Source organism: Pelecanus crispus, chromosome 9, assembly GCF_030463565.1.
Source record: "Pelecanus crispus isolate bPelCri1 chromosome 9, bPelCri1.pri, whole genome shotgun sequence".
NCBI lineage: Eukaryota > Metazoa > Chordata > Aves > Pelecaniformes > Pelecanidae > Pelecanus > Pelecanus crispus.
The window spans coordinates 11,743,778-11,762,804 of record NC_134651.1 but is presented as its reverse complement, the minus strand read 5'-3'; the positions used below and the strand labels follow the sequence as shown (position 1 = coordinate 11,762,804).

The following is a 19,027-nucleotide window of genomic DNA, read 5'->3' as shown; positions in this document are numbered from 1 at the left end:
CTGTTGAGTTTCTAGTAAGACCAGACACCATAATAATTTTCTATGTTTATTTCATTTGTAATACAGCAGGAAAAAAAAAAACGTACAGAGATTTTCCAGACACAGGAAAATCAGAGTATTTTTCAGGGCCAGCTTCTTAGACAAATAAAACAACAAGGAAAGATTTACACTGAATTTGAGCTAGAAGTGAAACACACAAAGGTTGCACAACAGATTGGCACACTAGCAAACCTGTGGCAATGCCTCTTTCTCAAATCTGTAATACCCTGTAACCTAGCGAAGAACTGCACAGAGCTTGTATGGATGGGGTTGCATGATTGTGCTCCCAAAGATAATGTCTGTGTTGACTTCCTTAACTCCTTTTGGTGGAGTGAACTGGAATGTCTGCAACAGACTGCAGAAGATGATGAAAAGCTCCATCTTTGCCAGCACCTCTCCCAGACACATACAGTGGCCTGCAGACGGAGAAGGGAAAGAGCAGTCAGTCGCCACAGCGGTCTGTAACCAGCACTCGCTTCCCGGCTTTTCGAAAGAGCATCGCTCAATCTCATCAAGGAACAAAAGGCTTTGCTGAATTTGACATTTTCCTCTCAGATTGAACTGACCGAACAATTGAAATGTCTGCAACCCTTCTTTGCAGGATCTGCCCAGATTATAGAAAAAGATACCAGAGATGCTTCTCAGTAGTTTCATGCTTTACTTCCTAATCTATAGGAGCTCCCAATTCTATGAACTGAGTTTCAGGCTCTTGATTCCAAATGAGAATGAGAAGAACGAACCTTTGGGTTCCCTCACAACTTCCACTTAGTACAGGCTGACTTTTCTTCACTAATAGCAGTGAAAAATCAGAATAAAGAGGACATTCTACATCTGACTAGACATTTTCCTACATAATGTTTTCAGTGATAACAACTTGTCAAAGAAAAACATTTTCCCAATTTATCAATTAACTATGTCCAGGATGTAATTTCCAGTCAGAGAAAGATGGTGACAGACCCTGAAGTGTAGTTAGGCCATTCAACTGGGATGTGAGAAACCAACATTCAAATTTCTCTTCTGCCCAGTTTAGGCCAGGAACCTGAGCCTGACACTTCCACATCTCAGCTGGGGGCTCTGACAACCAGGCTATTTCATCCTGGCATGACCCCCAAAAGCTTTTCTTTGCTTAAGCTTTGATAAACTCACACACTGGGCAAGAGTGACTCCAGAAGCTCCCCAGGAAAGACACAGCCATCTGGGATGTATTTGATCCAGTTTCAAATTTCTGCATTGATGAATATTGAATTATTTATACAAAATAAACCAGCTCCAGCAGAGCAGCCTGCCACAGAACAGCTGCTATAATAGCATAACCTGGCATATACAGAGGATGACGGAGACAACAGTATAAGGACTCAAATCCCCAAATTATTAGCAATTCTAGGGCCTTACTCCTTTTACCTTCTCTGCATTTTCACAAAAATCTAAGATCAGGAATTTATACAATTCCCAAACAACTCATTTTTGTAATCAAACATTTTTCTGGGCTGTGAAAACCATGTGCTCCTGTAGTTTGGGATCACACTCCCTTTGGCCTTCTCCACAATGAAAATAGTACAGCTCTGCACTCACAATCTAACCCACGCAAACGGGTTCAGTTATCAGTGCACCCACCTGCTGAGAAGGCTAAGGCGGCCTCTCGGGTCACAAAATTTCCATGGTTGTCCAAGAAATGGCTAGGGTTAAACTGGTGAGGGGTCTCCCAATATTCAGGGTCAAAAAGAGCTGAGACTATGTGTGCCATAATCACCATGCCCTGAAAGGAAGATGCTGTTGGCTCAGTTCTGTCTCTCATACATCAAGAAGAAAAGGACACAAACAGATTCCAGCTATAATTCAGCACACTGATGGTCACATGGAGAGGCAGCAGAAATGAAAAATTATTTTATTAGGAAAAAAAATTTAATCTCAAACTGTTCTGAGTGGTTTTTTCTTCAAAAAATAAATAAGAAAAGAAACTTCAGTATTTCAGGTTCAGGAATTTCCCTGCTGTGTTCCTTCATGTCTCCTTTTTTTCCCATTCTGTTAGCAAATGCAACAGAATGAGTGGTCTGTGGTTCTTTAGCACCTGATCCTAAATCTAGTAAAATATTTTCCCACTTCTGACAAGATTTGACAGGTTTTGACAAATGAAGAACAAAGCACCCTGGAAATGAAATAGTATATTTCTCTCAAGGTGGAGGTGGGAAAGGTGTGCATGACAAACACCATGGAGCAGGGGTGTGCAGGAAGATGCTTCCGTGTGTGCTTTTGAGGAGGTTTGGCATTGAGGTTAAGTTTGGAAAGGCTGGATGAGTCAAAGAAGCTGGCAGAAGCTTTTTATTTGAGGTTAGGTGGCAGTTCAGAAGCTGTGGGGAAACATCTTAATTATGTTTCAAATACGATGCCAGAGAGGCAATAATAAGAAAAAGAAGTCCTAAGGGAATGAATTTGAGTAGACGCTTGGTATGGTCTCAGGCATCACCAATGAAGAAAACATTCAATCTCCCATTTGCCCACGCGGCAGACGATATCTTAGCATCAACAGTCTGCTGCACCCTCCCTACTGACACCACTGTACATTTCTGATAGTCGTCTCTGAGGTCTTTTGAAAGTATAAGAGCTCAAATGCTTGTAAAGTATTTCAAAATCACAGGCTCTTGGAAAGTAAGACTCTGCAGCACTCTCACAGAGCACTGGTTCAATTGGTGTGAAACTGTGCTTTTGGCAAGCATTTTCACTCACTGCCTATGAGACAAAGGCACAGACCAGAGGGCACGGGAGGGGAAAGTGCTGCCTGCCAGTGCTGTCACTAACACCCACCTGTCCTGAACTGGAGGGAAAAGGGGTTCATGATAAACATGACTGCAAGGAACTTAACTCATGGCCAAAGATCACACTGGAATAGAAAGGATATTTGTGTCTTTGGAAGCTGATACCCCGAAACAGTTGTATCCTTCACTGCTGCTCTAGGAACTGTGATTAAAATAATGCTACCATAGCGCATGATCTCATGAATCACAGCATTCATATAATGCAGTTTCTTCCAATCCTGATAGCAGATTAGATGGGGGGGACTCAGAATGGCATCTAGCCCGTTCTGGACTTTTTCTAAAAAAAAAAAGAACACTGTTTTGCATGAAACAGCTTTCATTTCCTTTTTAGATTATAGTAGTGATAGAAAAAATACAATATGTAAATAATTTATACTTACCATATCTTAAAATGTAAATACATTTATACAACGATCTAGTTGTGATTTTACTACACTCTGGTATTTCCTAGTTTATAGGTTCTATGTTCAGATCATCTTTCCACAAACCCAACAGATTTATTAAGCTTCCTAGGTAAAGGAAGGGGAGCGAACTGTAAACAAAACAAGAACTTCTTATTAAGAGATCAGTTGAGTTACTTGAGCTATTATTTTTACTCCAGCTAAACACACACTTACAGCACACTAATCAGAGTGGGTGCCATCGTATCAGGCTGATACACATATGTAATGCTGAGACCTGGAACAGGATAGTATTACCAAACCATCGCCAACTGTTAATCTCTTTTGGCTGTTATCTAGGCTTCAGTAAGTAACATTGCTTATACAGTCTCAGAGGGTTCAGAGTCAAATTTCATGCTTAAAAATTAGGCTAGTAATCTAAGGGGTTCTGTTAGCTTTTTATTTCATTAGAATTTAAAAGTTATGTATGTGCACAGGGCTCTGTTCTTCCAGCATGCTAGCACCAAAAGCATGAAAAGAAGGATTTTTAGCTCTAAACCTGGGAGTCGAGAACATGTAGTTGGCTTAGCAATTCATCACCTCTGAAAGCCCTGTATCAAATAATTAAAAAATTTTGAAACTAGTGTGCAACTATGCCCTTGTCTAGAATTTTCCAGTCATCTTTCTGTCTTCCCATTATTGTCTTCCTTCTCTGTTTAATATTACCATACGTTACAATAGATATACTTATTATACAGAAATACAACTGATGTCTCACTTAATGAGTGCAAATAATACATTCTTACCACACATTCTGGATACCAGAAAAGCATCACTTTCCCTTAATGCAAGCTTGTATTTCACCTTGAGTATTTTCAGCCAAAAATGTATCTTCCATTACATGCTTACAGTACTGAAACAGTCTAACAAAAATCAACAAGACAAAATACAGTATCAGAAGTTGAATATCCCTGAAATTATTTTAAAATATCTGTCTGAAAATTTTCAGCTTCATTGGCTTCTTAAAAGCAAAGCTCAAAAATGTGATCTTAAAAAAAAAAAAAAGCTTGATCTTTAAAAAAACTTGACCATAACAAAAAAAAAACAAAAAACCGCGTAACAGACAATTGTTCTACTTGAAACGTACCCATTTTCATCTCTACAACTCACCTTGGATGTCAGGATAAGCCACGATATAGAGCAGAGCAGAGTGGTGGCAGTGGTCTCCAAGCCACCCACGATAAGGTCAAAAACAGACTGCACCGTGTTGTCTTCATCAAATGCAGAACTGGGGATATCTTTAGTCTACGGGTGTCAATAGAAAGGTAAAATTGGGTATACCTGTGTAACAGTTAGCACTGAGACAGACAGCGATCACCATACCTAAACAAATAATACTTCTAGAGGATGGAGCAAATATAGGTACTTGAGTAAAACAAAGATTTTATGCAAAGATTTTCCTCAAATATGTACATTGATACTGTAAAATTACAGGTGCTGTTGAAAGTGTCAGGTCTCTAAGGTCCTGTTATGCTTCCTTCTAGAGTGACTTGTTGCCTTGCTGCTAACTCCCACATCAGAAAAAAACATTTCAGAGTAGTTTTATTGCACCCTTGCCACTCTCTGCACATTTGCTGATTCCAGCTATCTGTTGCATATATAATGTTACAATTTTAAACAATTTATGCTTTTTTCCAGAGCAGAGACTACCATCATTTTAAGATTGTTATGATAATCATACAGTACTACTAAACACACAAGAGAATCTGCTTTTGCAGATAGATTTAACATGTATTAATAAATTTAATATTAATAAATGTTTATATATATATTACCTTAGCACACAGAAAAAAATCATTCTGTCTTACTCTGATACAAAAAGTATCACTTTTTCACCTTAACAATACTGGTGTTTCCTTTACAGAAAAGTTCAGCATCCCAAGCACATCGCTTTTGCTGAGAAACTCTTAATAAAGATTATTAATATAATATTAATATAATAGTTGAACAATGTCAAACCCAAAGCACTGCAGGTCCAGTTCATATTCAGAGTCAAATTTTTTTACCAGCATTTAATGTGTGTTAAATAATGCAATAACAATATGTATAATAATATAATGATATAGCATAATAGTGCAATAAATAATGTGCTCAATAACCAAATAATTTGCATATTAAATAAGTCATTTTCTCACATGTAAAGGCAGCTGTTCCGAAAAGCCACTATACAATTGTATGCTTCAGTCAGCTGGCAGAATGTTTCATCCTCTAGCAAGAAACGATGGCCAAAAACCACAGCACAGGTCACATTAGAGACAGCACGAACAATGGGGAGGGAAGGGTCGACAGCTTTTCCTGCAGGCAGAGACAAGCATTCATCTCCAAAGCACTTTCTTTACCTCCTTTGCTATTTTGGAAGCAAGATCACAATGACATTTTGTAATAGATGTCCTCTATGCTATTTAGACTGTTACACTGAAACACCCAAAATTCACTGGCAAACGTAACAAAAGATAAACCTCATTCAAAAATGAGGACAGGAAGGCCTCAAGTCTTTAATGCCCAGCCTTGGTTTTTTGTTTGCCTTCTTTTTTCTTTTTTTTTTTGTTTTTTTGTTTTTTAAATCTTGATCTTGGTGTTGATACCAAAATACACATTGCTGAGGTCTGATTGTACAAACAGTTTTGATTGCACTCTAAATCTAAGCTGTGCTCCTAACCCATTCTTTTCTGGAGTAAAAATAGTTAGTCTTTACCCTTAGAGTCATGCAGACTATGTACTATGTCAAAAGCGCCAGTGCAGTTCCCAAGCACTTGTCAATGGCATACCTTTTTTGTCTCTGAAAAACTCGACTAGGTAGTGGGCCTCGGTTTGTATCCTGCACTCCATTCCTTTATTCCCCATTCCCAGTTTTCGGAGAGCTCCAATTCCAAAATGTCTCTGATGTTTCCAGATGAGACCATTCGAGACCAGAATACCTTCAGCCATCAAGAATCAATTTTATGTGATGTTAATGTTCATAGAATAGTAAATGACATACACACTAAGAGTCATCTTCTCACCATGCTGCCACTCATAAAGAAGAGAGCCATTTCAGGGCAGTGTTCTTTTAATTGTATTTTGTTAGAGACAGAGAAACCACCTTGGTTAATATATTCGCATCCCTGCAAAAAGCCCACTCAAATCTCAGGACTCACACACCTGCCTTCCAAAACGAGTCCTATTCTTTCTGAAGCATACAAGACCAGTGGTCATTACTCGAAAGTCCACCCAGCAGCCTGCTACAAGTTGCAAAGACTGTGGTTTGGTGTTGCCTTCTATTTGCCCATGCTTTGAGCAGAAATTAATCTAAACCCTTATTCACAAAGAAGGGCTTATAGCCCAGCTCATGCAGCCTCTTACAAGATCTCATTTATTATCTTGTACAATCTTCTAATACAATTAATACTTACTTGTAAGCTATGTTTGCCAACATCCCCATATAGACATTGTGTTCTTGCAGATGTTGCCACTCCTGCAGAGTTGACAAGAGAGCTTTCCTCAATAAACAGTAAGTTCAGGTTTCTGCCGCCTGGAAACATGATGGTGTCTCTCACCAAGCTACTCATAGCCAACGGAGATTTCTGCAGAGCTCATTGGGGAGGTCTGGGCGTTTCGTATGCTTGTGCTTCTTAACCTTATGCAAACCTTCTGGAGATCATTGCATCTCACTGTTGGTAGTGCTTCGAAAAGAAAAACTCTTTAATGGCTAGAATTGATAACTGGTTCTGAGCCCATGTTGTCTGTGCTACACAGTCTCTGGCTTTTAAGGGATCCTGCTTTTACCAGACTATTTACACCAGATATCGAATTCTCATCCTGGTCCAGGTCCCTCCTGGAAAGACAACGAAGCCAGGGCAAGAACCACCTAGCAAGAACCAGAGTAGGAAGAGCAGACTTTAGCCAATCTACAAACAGGTTCCTATGACCAGAGGTCTCACTGTGGGACAGAAAGGAATCCCAGGCCCCTGTGCTGTGAGTCTGTGTTCTAGCAGACAGCCCAGCATAAGCCATTTAATCCACATAAGCCATTTAATCCACATAGAACATTTAATCCACACAGAACATTTAATCCACACGGTGGGGAATCACTTCCCTCCACCAGTCTAGCCCACGCTTCCCCTGGGAAAGCCAGCTTGCTCCCTGAGACATCGGCTTGAACACAGTCTGGAATAACTCTCCCCTATTCCTTCTGTTGTCCTGGGAGCCTAAGCTAGCAGAAAAGGAGCCTGCCCAACAGGCAGGTATATTTGTTGCAGAGAGTTGCCAACTTGCAGCTGTGCTGCAGCTGTTTGTTAAAGCCATCCCTGCTACAAATTGCTAGTGCTAGGGCAGCTTGTCATAGCCCAGCTACTTTACTCCACATCACCCAGATAAAAGGTGGCAATAAAGACCCTACCAAATGGACTGAAATGGCCCCAGACTTAATCATATCCATTCCTTAAAGATGTTTTTCTCCACTTACATTAGCTAGTATTATAAATCAAAGCTTTCCAGATTGTAGTCCACATGCAACAAAGCCTGACTGAGGATAGAGGCATCTGCTCTGTATCCTCTGGATAAAAGGCTGGTGGAAACAAGATCAATCATTTCTGTTTTAAACACAGCACCCTCTTTATTCTCCATCCACCACCATTCAGCAGTGTCTGATGTAAATGATAGCACAATAAGAAGCTCTGAACAAAGATATGTTGCATCTACAGTCTGGCTAATACATTTAAAGCTCCAGTGACCTTCCTGTGCCTTTGGGCTTCCCAAAAGGCTAGACCTTGTTCAACAGCTCTGTACATGCTTTTCTTACAGCAGCCTTTGCTGTAAACAAAAAACTGGGAGCATAAAGAATTACTTTAGCCTCAGCTTGCAGAGGAGGCTGCAAACTCCAGATTATTTCAAATCAGGACACACACTTAGACAACACTACGAATGGACAAGCACGACCTAGCTAGGTACAAATACTGCTGCTCTGATGAGATTCTGAAATACGTGTGTGACAGAGGGACTTTGGAGACAACTTAGAGTAATGCTGCAGAATTATATCATTTACCCTGAGCAGACAAAACGGGTGAATTGGGAACTAGGGGCCTGTCAGTAAGAAAAACATGAGAGGAAACAAAGAAAGTCAAGGATGAAGTCCTTCCACAGATATGAACATCTTACCCTTTCCATTTGCCATTCCCTTGAAGACACAGGTCTGCAGTCACCCAAAAACATCTTCTGAGTCCTTCACGGCTTGGAATCCATACAGCACCACCATAGGTTTGTGACCCAGCTACAGGGTACAGATGTTCCCATAGATTTTTGCCAGCTGTAGGTTAGATCAATGCCTAAAAAAATAACCATGGGAGAAACACCAACCAAAATGCACACATGATGGGCTGCTCTCTTCCAGCATGACATTACTCAGGGGTTCAGGAAATGAAAAAGGACGGTGATTTTGTTTTGCAGTGAGAGTGCTTACCACAGTAAAGTTCTGGGCTCTCTCTGGGAACCCGCTATTCACAGCAATGTGCCTGATAAAAAGGGGAAGAGCATCTACTCTTTTAAAACTTGACTTGGGTTGCCTTTGCAATATTAACGATTAGGAAAATGCCCCAACCAAGTGTTTACAGATACATATCAGGTTTCACATGAAACGTCACCTGCCCATTCTTGATTACATTTTTCAACTCCATATTTCATTTCCTCAGCCAATGACTAGTTTAACTAGTACCGTGGATTTCAAGTTTCAATGGCAGGATGTCTTCCCCTCTTATACAGAAGTACTGTCAGCTGAGGGATCTGAGCATAGATCCCACCTCTGCGTGGCTAGTGATGGGGACTGCTCTCAGGCAACCCTGTGGGGATTCAGCAAGGACAAAGTCCCTGACTCTAGGCAAAGAAACAGTACAGCTCTGTTATGCCACAGTGATGAACATGTACCCATCAGGGAAGTTTAACATCAAGGTCTTTTAAGTTCCCTTTTCATGAAGCCAACATTCTCCAGCTGCAGCCAGGTAGCCCCTGACATGCAGGTTGCACTTAGCACCTAAGGAGAAGTTGTGACTTGAAAAATATATCAACACATTGGATTCTTTTGTGAAGTTTTGGCTCAGTGGAGGATGTTGAACACTGAAAGAACCTATATTAACGTGCTTAGCATAGACCTAATTCTTCCCATCAGTTCCTTCCTTTCACCGCCATTTATATCTTTAGTTCATCTTCAAGAAGCAATTCCCAGACTGGACTTCAGAAAAACAATGGAGCTAAGGTTTTGGCTGTATATGGGATAAAATCTTGTTTCCATCCCATGACAACAGAAGACATACTGGTGTGCTTTTTGCATCTTCTGAATTCATGACACCTTGTTTTAGAAGATTTTCTGTATGCGCCTGCAGTGGGAAATCTGAAAAACACACTTTTCTTTCAAGGCAAAAAGCCTCTCTTAAAAACAGAAGTCTTTTTTGAGGCAAAATTACTGTCCTCAGTTCTGTTTAACTTGCACACGTATCAGCTTTCACATGAATTAGACTGCCTACAGATTTTACTTAACTTATTTAGGCACTTAAGTTCCATGATTCGCCTTCCCTCAGGATTAAGTTCTCCCTGCTACCACATTAGCCTACCAACAGCCATCACTAGTTTTTTACAGTTTTTGCCTCAATAGCTCTTTAGTTCACAGCTGCAAATGAATACCTTTTTCAGGCTCCCATGATCAGCTCTGAAATTTATCTGCCAGATGCTTCCAATGATGGGAAATGGGGTTGGTCCAGGAGGAAATCCACGACTTTTCCATTGCAATTCCAGGAACTGCACACCCAGAAGAAACAAAACCAGGGAAATGAGAATTACACTTATCATCATTTCACACCTTCAAACTACTCTATCACTGAGAAAACTGCTATGAATCTGTCTGTTGAAATGAGTCTATATTCTTGCGCTTAACTCTTCCCTGTCATATTTAGGCTTTCTGAATTTTTCTCCTCCCTTCTTTCCTACCACACTTCCTGATCCCAGAAAATGAGGAGTGTTCCCTTTCTTGAGTGTATTTAATACATCACTATGCTGCAATATGCTCGTAGTTCCCATTACTCTAAGATCCAGTAGATGCTAGAAGGCAGGCACCTCGTTCAGAAACATCTTGCTGAGCAATCAGTTTGGTGGAACATGTGACTCAAAGCACTGACTATGTGCGAGCCAAGAGCTCAGATACAAAGCTGCAGCTGTCATCCAGGTCCTGCGTACACAGACAAGGACAGGAGCACTCACCAGGTAGCATTCTCGGGACAAAGGCAAAAGGAAGCAGACAGTAGCCTTGTATAAGAGTGGTTGCAAATGCAGATTTGGGAACCAAGAGCAAGGAAGTCTTGTCATCTGAGTTTTTGCAGTAAACAATACAGGTGAACCGAAAATGGCACAGTGAAGAATCAAACATAGCTAGCACTATTGACAAAAAGCATAACGGGCCTCATATGCAAAGAAACACCAAGTTCATCACATCTCAGGAGACACCGCTGAACTTTCTCTGGAAAGATTCTGAAGATTCTAGTAGAATCAAAATCTTCTTCCACCCACCAAAGGCCTGGCTGCACCCCTGATCCGTGGTTCTCTGAGCTCCTCAGGTCTACACACCAGAGCTCACCCATGGCTGGCCTGCAAGCACAGTGCACCTGGAAGAAGCCAGCCAAGTGCCTCTCACAGCTCCCTACACTGCAGAGGATACTCAGGGAAGTGGACTGAGAAGGGCTACTTCAGACCCAGCATGGCTGGACCATGGCTCAGTGTGCCCCAAGTACTGTTTTCTCTTTTCCTCCAGTCCCCTACTATGACTGGTCTAAGGCTAAACTCCAGTGCAATAAGGGACCTAAGAAAATTACAGGATTTTACAAAGTTTGTTGTCAAGCTGTAACAATTCAGAGATGCAAATTAATTCATAAATTTCCTCCAGTTCCCTCTAACTAGTACAGACATTTCACATGGCAGACTCTTTACCTGCCTATAATGGCAAACAAAGATGGCACATGAAGCTGGTTTCCCCACAGCAGCTTATTCCCACATCCTAGCAAATACTAACAGGTCAAAGAATCTCTCTCTGGTTTAACCCCAGAAGCCCCTTGGCATTTTATTTCCTCAGCTGGGGCCCCTCTTCTGAACTCAGGGCAGATTTTTCTAACATACCTCTATGTCACATAATTACTAGAGACCACAGCCTAAAGGATTGACAGGTCAAGAAAGAGACTTTTAGCCTGGACATTGTTAGATCCTAGGAGCTGCCTTTTAACACAGCTTGCAGCAGCTTGCTGCCTAGCAGCACAACACACTCCACCTCAGCTGCCTATGTTTAAAGCAGCATTTCCCAACAGCAGCTGCTCAGGTAATGGCAAGTATAAAAAGGAGCAAGCTTCAGATGTTCTGGAGAACACTGGAAATCCCAAGGGGAGGTTGCAGTATGCTATCTCAGAGGGTCTGTAACAATTCCAGGAGAAGATGGGCTCTTACTTATTCTCATTTTACAGGTGGAAAAGTCCTGATGGTAGGAGAGGAAAGATAGCATTGCCAGAGATACAGGTCTTCAGAATGCCACAGGTGTGGGTTCAACTACCTGATGGGCAGCAGTTTACCTTGTGCCCATAACTCCACCTGCAGCAGGAGTCCTGGCAAGGTAACCATACTGAACTTCTCTGCAAACACAATGGCCTTTGCTTTTGTTCTGCCCAAGTTCTGCTAAAAGCAGTAGACTGTCTCCTCTCACAAAGTACAGGAGGACAGGGAGCACAGGCCAAAGCTCTTCAGGGATCACCATACTCCTTGATAAAAGAGTTCCATTGCTTGTTTGGAAGCACAGACTGACAGCTCCACTGGCTACTTTTTATATCAGGTCTAGAGATGGATACCTCCTTCAGCAGCCAAGGTTTTCAAACTCCCTGTTAGGACTGAGTTCTTGTCCACTATGAGGCTTTATGGATTAGAGTTTCTGTCTTGTCTCAGAAGCAGGACTCCTGCTCAGCCAGAATTAATGCCAGAGTCTGTAATTCTTTGCTTTATTTTTAATTCACAGCACCTGAAGGAGCACATACAGAGACCTCCTCAACACAAGAAACTACAAACAGGAGCAGTTCTTAGAAGATTTCTTGAGTGAAGCTAGTGGAATAAGCTGTTCAGGATGTTGGTACCCAGCTGCCTCGTGAAGAACAGCAGAGACCGTATAGGGATGGAGCTGCACAGTGCTTCCCAAAAGATATTATGTGTTCGCTTCTTTAACCCCATCAGGCAGGGTGAATCTAAATGCCTGCAGAAGGCTGCAGTGATGAAGAGCTCCATGCTTGCTGACTGCTCACCCAAAAATATACAGAGCCCTGCAGAAAGGACCTGAAAGGGCAGTTATTGACCTTAACTGCTGCCCTCCACCATGCCCCATGCTGTCTTGCCCTGCACTGTCTCTGAGGCTCTTGCTCCTCATCAGAGCAGAGGTGTCCCTGCAGGCTGTCATTCTCTCTCAAGATTTGCTGTCTAAACAAAACTCAACCCATCCTTGCAACTCCACTTGCATAATCCATTGGTGTTACTTATTAGCTGGCAGAAAGGACATCAGGCAGTTTTGAAAGATGGTTTCACTTTTTATTCCCTCATCAGAGTTCTTCAGTAGCATTCAAGGTACCTATCTCAACCCCTGTTGAGAAGGGTAAGAAAACGTCTCTGGAGAAAAAAAATTCCCTTCCTCATGCAGGAATTGACTGGGCTTGGACTCCAGAGACTTCTTCCAGTGCTTAGGAATCAGTCAGGACAGTATATATTAACCATACTGTCCTGCAAGAAAGAAGGAGTTGGTCCCACGTTGTCTCTTAACCTCTATCTCCCTGGAAGCCACCCACACAACGAGACATAGAAAAAACCCTCCCGTTTTATTTACTGCACTGAGCAGAAGGCCATATACCATATCGGCATAGCTGCTTTTCCTTGAATATTCCTTCTCCTCTTTGATTAGTAAACAAGATTGATAATCCCCTCCTCATTTGCAAGCAGCACTGGAACTAAGGAACATGCTGGGTTTTTTCCTTTTATCTTGAATAGCTGCTGGCCAGGCATCACAGGCAATCTTGATACAAGGTTTATAATGCAAAGGGATATACAACCAATAGCTTCACAAAAGTGTTCAGATGTGTTCTACATACCCAGACATACAGAATGACTGTATTTGACAATGTTCATTGCCACATCTGGAAGAATTTAAAAAGAAACACCTTGTCTGAAATCACTCACAACTTTCTAATAACTTCTCAGTTCTGATAAGGTTTCCATTTCTGTAAACACAGCTAAGACTGCATACTGTTGCCCTGTAGTTCCGTCCATGGAAGTTTTAGTTCCATAACAGCTAGACATTTCCTACACCCACACTTCCATGTGGAGGGCGTTATTTTCCTCATCCCACATTTCTCTCCAGGTATGACAGCTGATTTTTTTTTTTATCTGAAGGATTCATGGACACATTTAGCACTGCCAGCTTCTTCTTAAAAACCCAAGCAGAAAGAGAAACTTGAAAACATAATTATTTATTCATGACAGTTTTTAGTTCAATCAAGAAGCATGAAAAGCAGCCAGTATCATGAAAATTTTTCTTTCCAGGTTTTCCAAAATATTTTAAAGCACAACTTCCTTTAAAAAAAAAAGAAAAAACAAAACAAAACCAAAAAAACCCACCCCCCCCCAATTCTGACAGAATTAATTTCTGCATCAAAGGACATCAGGTCTGACCTATGCCTCTACTTAAATTCCAGTGGATTGCCCACCCTGTGAGTAGGGAAAGAGGGCTGCTTTTTCATTTGCCACTTGCCACATTTTGCTATTGCAGATTCAGCAACTGTAAGTATTATCTTTTACTAAATAATTGGGTACGGTAAGTGAGAATTCTTAAGAGTTGTGTGTGTTTTTTGCTTCAGTCTCCCCATGCAACAAGGTGACTGATACTGTGGTGCCACCTCAGAGTAAATTCAGATGCAACATCACACAGTGCACTGCCTCATGCATTCAGCAACACAAAGGGACCATTTGGTTAGTCCGCATTTCCATAGTATCTACCTGTAGGTAAGCACCATTGGCATAACTATATAGAGGTAAAGGGTAGCAATTCAGCTTACTATAGTGTGTTTTATCCCTTCCTAACAGGTGAGGTTTTCATGAGATGCTATTAAGGATGGAATAATGCCATTATTTCTCCCTGCTTTTACAGTCTTTTAAAAATTGATTCTCAGGTCTACAGTACTCAGCATAAAACTTTTTTTAGCCAATTATAGCGGTCGATCATTTCAGCTAAAGGTAGTAAGTTCACATGCACTTTATCGTACGGAGAATGTCATAGGCTGCATTAAATCTCACCTGCCTGAGGTTTCCAAGGATAGGACATGAAGTCAGCTCCCAGGGAAAGCATCTATGCACCCATGGCAATTTCAGGAGCTGTACAGTCAGGAGAGACATGACCAGGAACATGACAGCCTCACTGACAGAGCAGATCACTTCTGCTTTATAACAGAGGTCTGACTAGGGAAGCAACAGCTGTAGATGTACCATCTGAAGCTTTATTCTGCTCTGAAGCATTCACTTCTGAAGGAGTTCTTGTCATATCCGGAATTAACAGGTATCTCATTGTCTTCCCTTTTGACCTCCTTTTACCCTTCCAGACTACTAGGGAAGTTTATTCATTGGAGCTTATTCAACAAGCTTTTCTCTCCCAACATGCTACGACAATAAGAATCATGACTGCAATTAAAGAACAAAGAGTTTTTCTTCACATAATTCGGGAGAAATTTGTGAGGTGGAGGCATGTAGGCTGAGCAAATTTCTTAAGAACTAATTGCAAGCACAAGGAAGACGAGTTCCACATTTAGAGCTGTATGGGTCTGGAAACAAATGGAATAGTCACTAGTGTAATCTTGTGATGGGAGACAGGCAGGCCTTCCTCAGATACTGAAATACTCCATGTGCAATCTGCGCACCCGATACTGTGCTGCAACTTAGCTTACCATATCCAGTTGTTTCAATGTCATGTTTTCTTCTACTTCCAGAGCTCTTTTCACTACATATTCTCTGCATTTTTTAAATTTAAATTACCATGGACTTTGTAGCAAAACCTAATTTTAATTAAATGTCTGCAGAGTCCTATACCTGCAGAGGCCTGACCCATGGCAGAAGCAAGTGGATGCTCTTACTGAAATAACAGCTGAAGGTGGTCACTCATACACAAAGCTGAGCTGGTCAGCTGTCCCCACAAACACCAGATTTACACGTGCAAACCAGTAACTGCCTCAACAGCCAAGTACAGATTCTCTGAGTTTAAACATTTTGCAGATTTTCCCATGCTCTCTATCTCCCTGCTACTAAAGTCTGCAGGTAATAATCTCCCCTGTGAAAGAAACGGGCTGAATCTCTCCTTAGAGTTAGAGGAAACGAAAGTACCTCCTTTGAAACGCATACTTGAGCACATGTCACTCATCCAAATAAATCCATAAAAATTACAAGGCACTTTTGTCAGTACTCTGTAGTTTTGAGTCTCTTTAAGCGTGTTTTCTCCAAGTTCCACTTGGAAATCCTTCTGGTTTTTATAACAGATAAATGTCACTCATCCCCTTATTCACTATACATTCAGAGAAACCAAGGAGAAGTCGAACTTCTGATTTTTAAAGTTCTACATCCTTTTCTAAAAGAGAATGAACTAGTCACTAAATGAAAACATTACTGATAGCAGCTTGACTGGAAAATATAACAACACTTAACCCATCCTGGTACAACTACTTGTTTTCGATGAGTCAGATACACTGACTCATGTTTAAGTTTGTGATCTGCTATAAAACCTCGATCCTTATCTGCACAGCTCCTGCTTAGACTTACTTTCTTCACCATATAATTAGAAATAATCCACAGTATACAATTACATCATCCCTAGTCTTACTGAACAGCAGATGAGTTTTTCAGGTCATTTCTTCAGTTCATAGTGCTTATTTTCGTGAGCTGTAAATGCATAAGCACACTGTTCCATCTATCAAACAAGTTATTGATGAAAGTATTCAATATTACAGGATCCCTGATTGCAAAACTTCATTTGATGCATTCATCTTACCAGTGAGCTTCAAGCTTCAAATTTGCTGAGAAAATTATGTGCAAGAAAGAACAAGGTGTTCAAAAGACATGTAGACATGGCACTTAGGGATATGGTTTAATGGTGGACTCGTCAGTGCTAGGTTATCGGTTAGACTTGATGATCTTAAAGGTCTTTTCCAACCTAAACAATTCTATGATTCTATTCTACAACTCTATAAACTAAAGCCCGGCAAATTAGGTAAAACCAGATATAAATGTAATTGTTGAGACTGTAATAGCTAGCGGCTCAAGGACTGATGAGAAAAATAACTGACAAGAAAAGAGTAAAACCTAAAAAGCAGAGAACTGGAAGACAGGAACTCAGCCACACTGAGAATCAGCTAGATCCAAGTCGTGTCAGGGGCTGACATTCCCCTATTTGATGTCTGTCTGGTGGGCAGAGACTCAAAGTGTCTGAAGAGCAGCAGTAAGCATTAATGCTTAGCCCAATAGCCCATTAACCACAGATAGCTACTACATTGGCCAATAGATAATTCCTTTATAGTTCTAAAGTGTGTATATTCTGCTGGCAGAATCTCTCTGTGTATGGTAAAAAATATCTGCACAAAGGTGATCCAGTGAGGGTAGGTTGCAATGTAAGTGGTCATAAAAGGAGGAAAAAAAAAAAAAAACCTAAGATTTTGAATTTGTTTCATTTTTATAAGTTTTGAAATAGGATATTTGCAAGACAGTAATTTCAAAGACTTTCAGATTTTCAATATTTAACTTTTTAATTTTCTTCTCGCATCAGAAGGAGGAACAATATTCAAATATTTAATATTTTGCTCCAGGCTTTTAGTTTACTAGGTTTCTACTCTGCAGAATTCCTTTTTCAGAATTTCTGCAGCTATTGCTTACTGGATGTAACATATGGTAACAGAACAAAAGAAAGGTGGGAGAAAAATAACATTAAGTACAAAACATATATAAGAAAAAAGCCCACACACCATACTGGGCTTTTTTAGATGATCTCCCTCTATCAAAAGGAATACATACAATTACTAGCTTCTCTGATTGTCCTCCAACAATGCAGACCTGTGTCAGCTGCTGTTTAGCTGTGGGGCACTGCCACGCTGTTGAAAATGGATTATATCTTTTCCAATCCTAGGCAATCAGAAACTCTTCAGTATTTCAGCCTGGGTTGCTTCCTGAATAACAATGCAAATGGGATGAGCATTTTTACCTTCTTTCCAGTCTCAAACACACAAACAGCTGAACATTTCCCAGATAGCATTGTAGAACTCATGGTTACCGTTTCCCTTTCAGGAAGAAACAGAACTCTAATACCTATTTCAGCAAGTCTTACCTCAAATTTTTTGTTCTGTCCTTGACTTCTGACTTTTTAAATGCAACATCTAGATACTGCTCCAAAAAACTGTCAAAAAGAATGCTGAAGCTGCAAATACTCAAACATTAGGAAATGCCAGAAATAAGACTGACTGCACAACATTCATTATTTCTTCCTGGCACTTCAGTAAGAAGAGGGCAACTGACTTGATGTACTATGGTTTAGCCTATGAAATTCTTGTCTCTCTTCAATTCCTCTGCAGCTGACTGCAGAGCGCTGCCAAGACCATAACAGCACTTCACAAAAGAGTGACACTGAAAGGCATTAGACTTTTGTAATTCCTACACCATTAGGATACCATACATGGTGCCACAGCACCTGTATGAGGTCTGCATTGCTTTCACTGAAGTAGCACTGCATTACAAAACAAACAAACAGACAAAAAACCCAAACCCCACACACAGCCAAAAAGCAATAGAAAAACAAAATATGAGGAATGCTTAAAACAGTCACTTTCCTCCCTAGTAGGTAGGGCTCTAGCTTTTACTAATCCTGCTCTCACTGCATGTCAGTGATACACACTGTCTCAGCCTACTACAGCCTCAGAAATATGCCTAAAAATGAATAAATTAATTACAAACCTGTGTTGAGAAAACCTTGGTAAATCTAAGATTACATATACCATCCGGTTTTACTTTGGGATGACTAGGTACCTTATTACTAGCAGGAAGAGTTAAAGTGATGGATATTACAATTCATTGTAATGCAGAAGTGATAGTATTTAAATGAACTCAGTTAACATGCACGAATTGTGAATTAAGGACCAAAATACAAATAAAGTAATGGTGAGATCAAGCAGGTATAGGCAGGTGTTTACAGAGAAGCTTTTTGCAAGCAGGTTGTTTTGGGGAAAACCAGTTTTCCTTGTTCCAGTATCTTCATTATATGTGAGCAGCGCTTCTCCATGCAAGCCTTACTCATTCTTATCTGACAAATACTATTGTAAGTAGAGATGACACAGATGTTTAGTCAGCTCAGAAAACCTGCTTTTCTAATGAAGGTTTTGGGCCATAGGAGGAGGAAGCAAACACAGGGAAAGAACAGAACAGAAACAGTCATAGCTGCCATCTACATCCTGGCTCTCACTAGTCAATCTTAAAAGCTCTTTTGAAAGGTGAACATCAGGGTTGCTTAGGCCCAGAGAGATAAAGCAAGTTCCTGAGAGTCACAAACAAGCTATGAACAGATCTAAGAACAGAATTTGAAGTTCCCAAGTCCCATTCCAGTCTATGCAACCTAAACAGGTCATCAATCTTCAGGTCCCAACAACACAGATGACAGTAGGAGGCAAAAACCTATTG

At 40.7% G+C, this 19,027-nt stretch overlaps 1 pseudogene; it reads right to left on the bottom strand.

Moving 5' to 3' along the window:
- Window positions 1–273: 273 nt before the first annotated feature.
- Window positions 274–10,111, bottom strand: LOC104034409 (cytochrome P450 2J4-like; annotated as a pseudogene).
- Window positions 10,112–19,027: the final 8,916 nt, after the last annotated feature.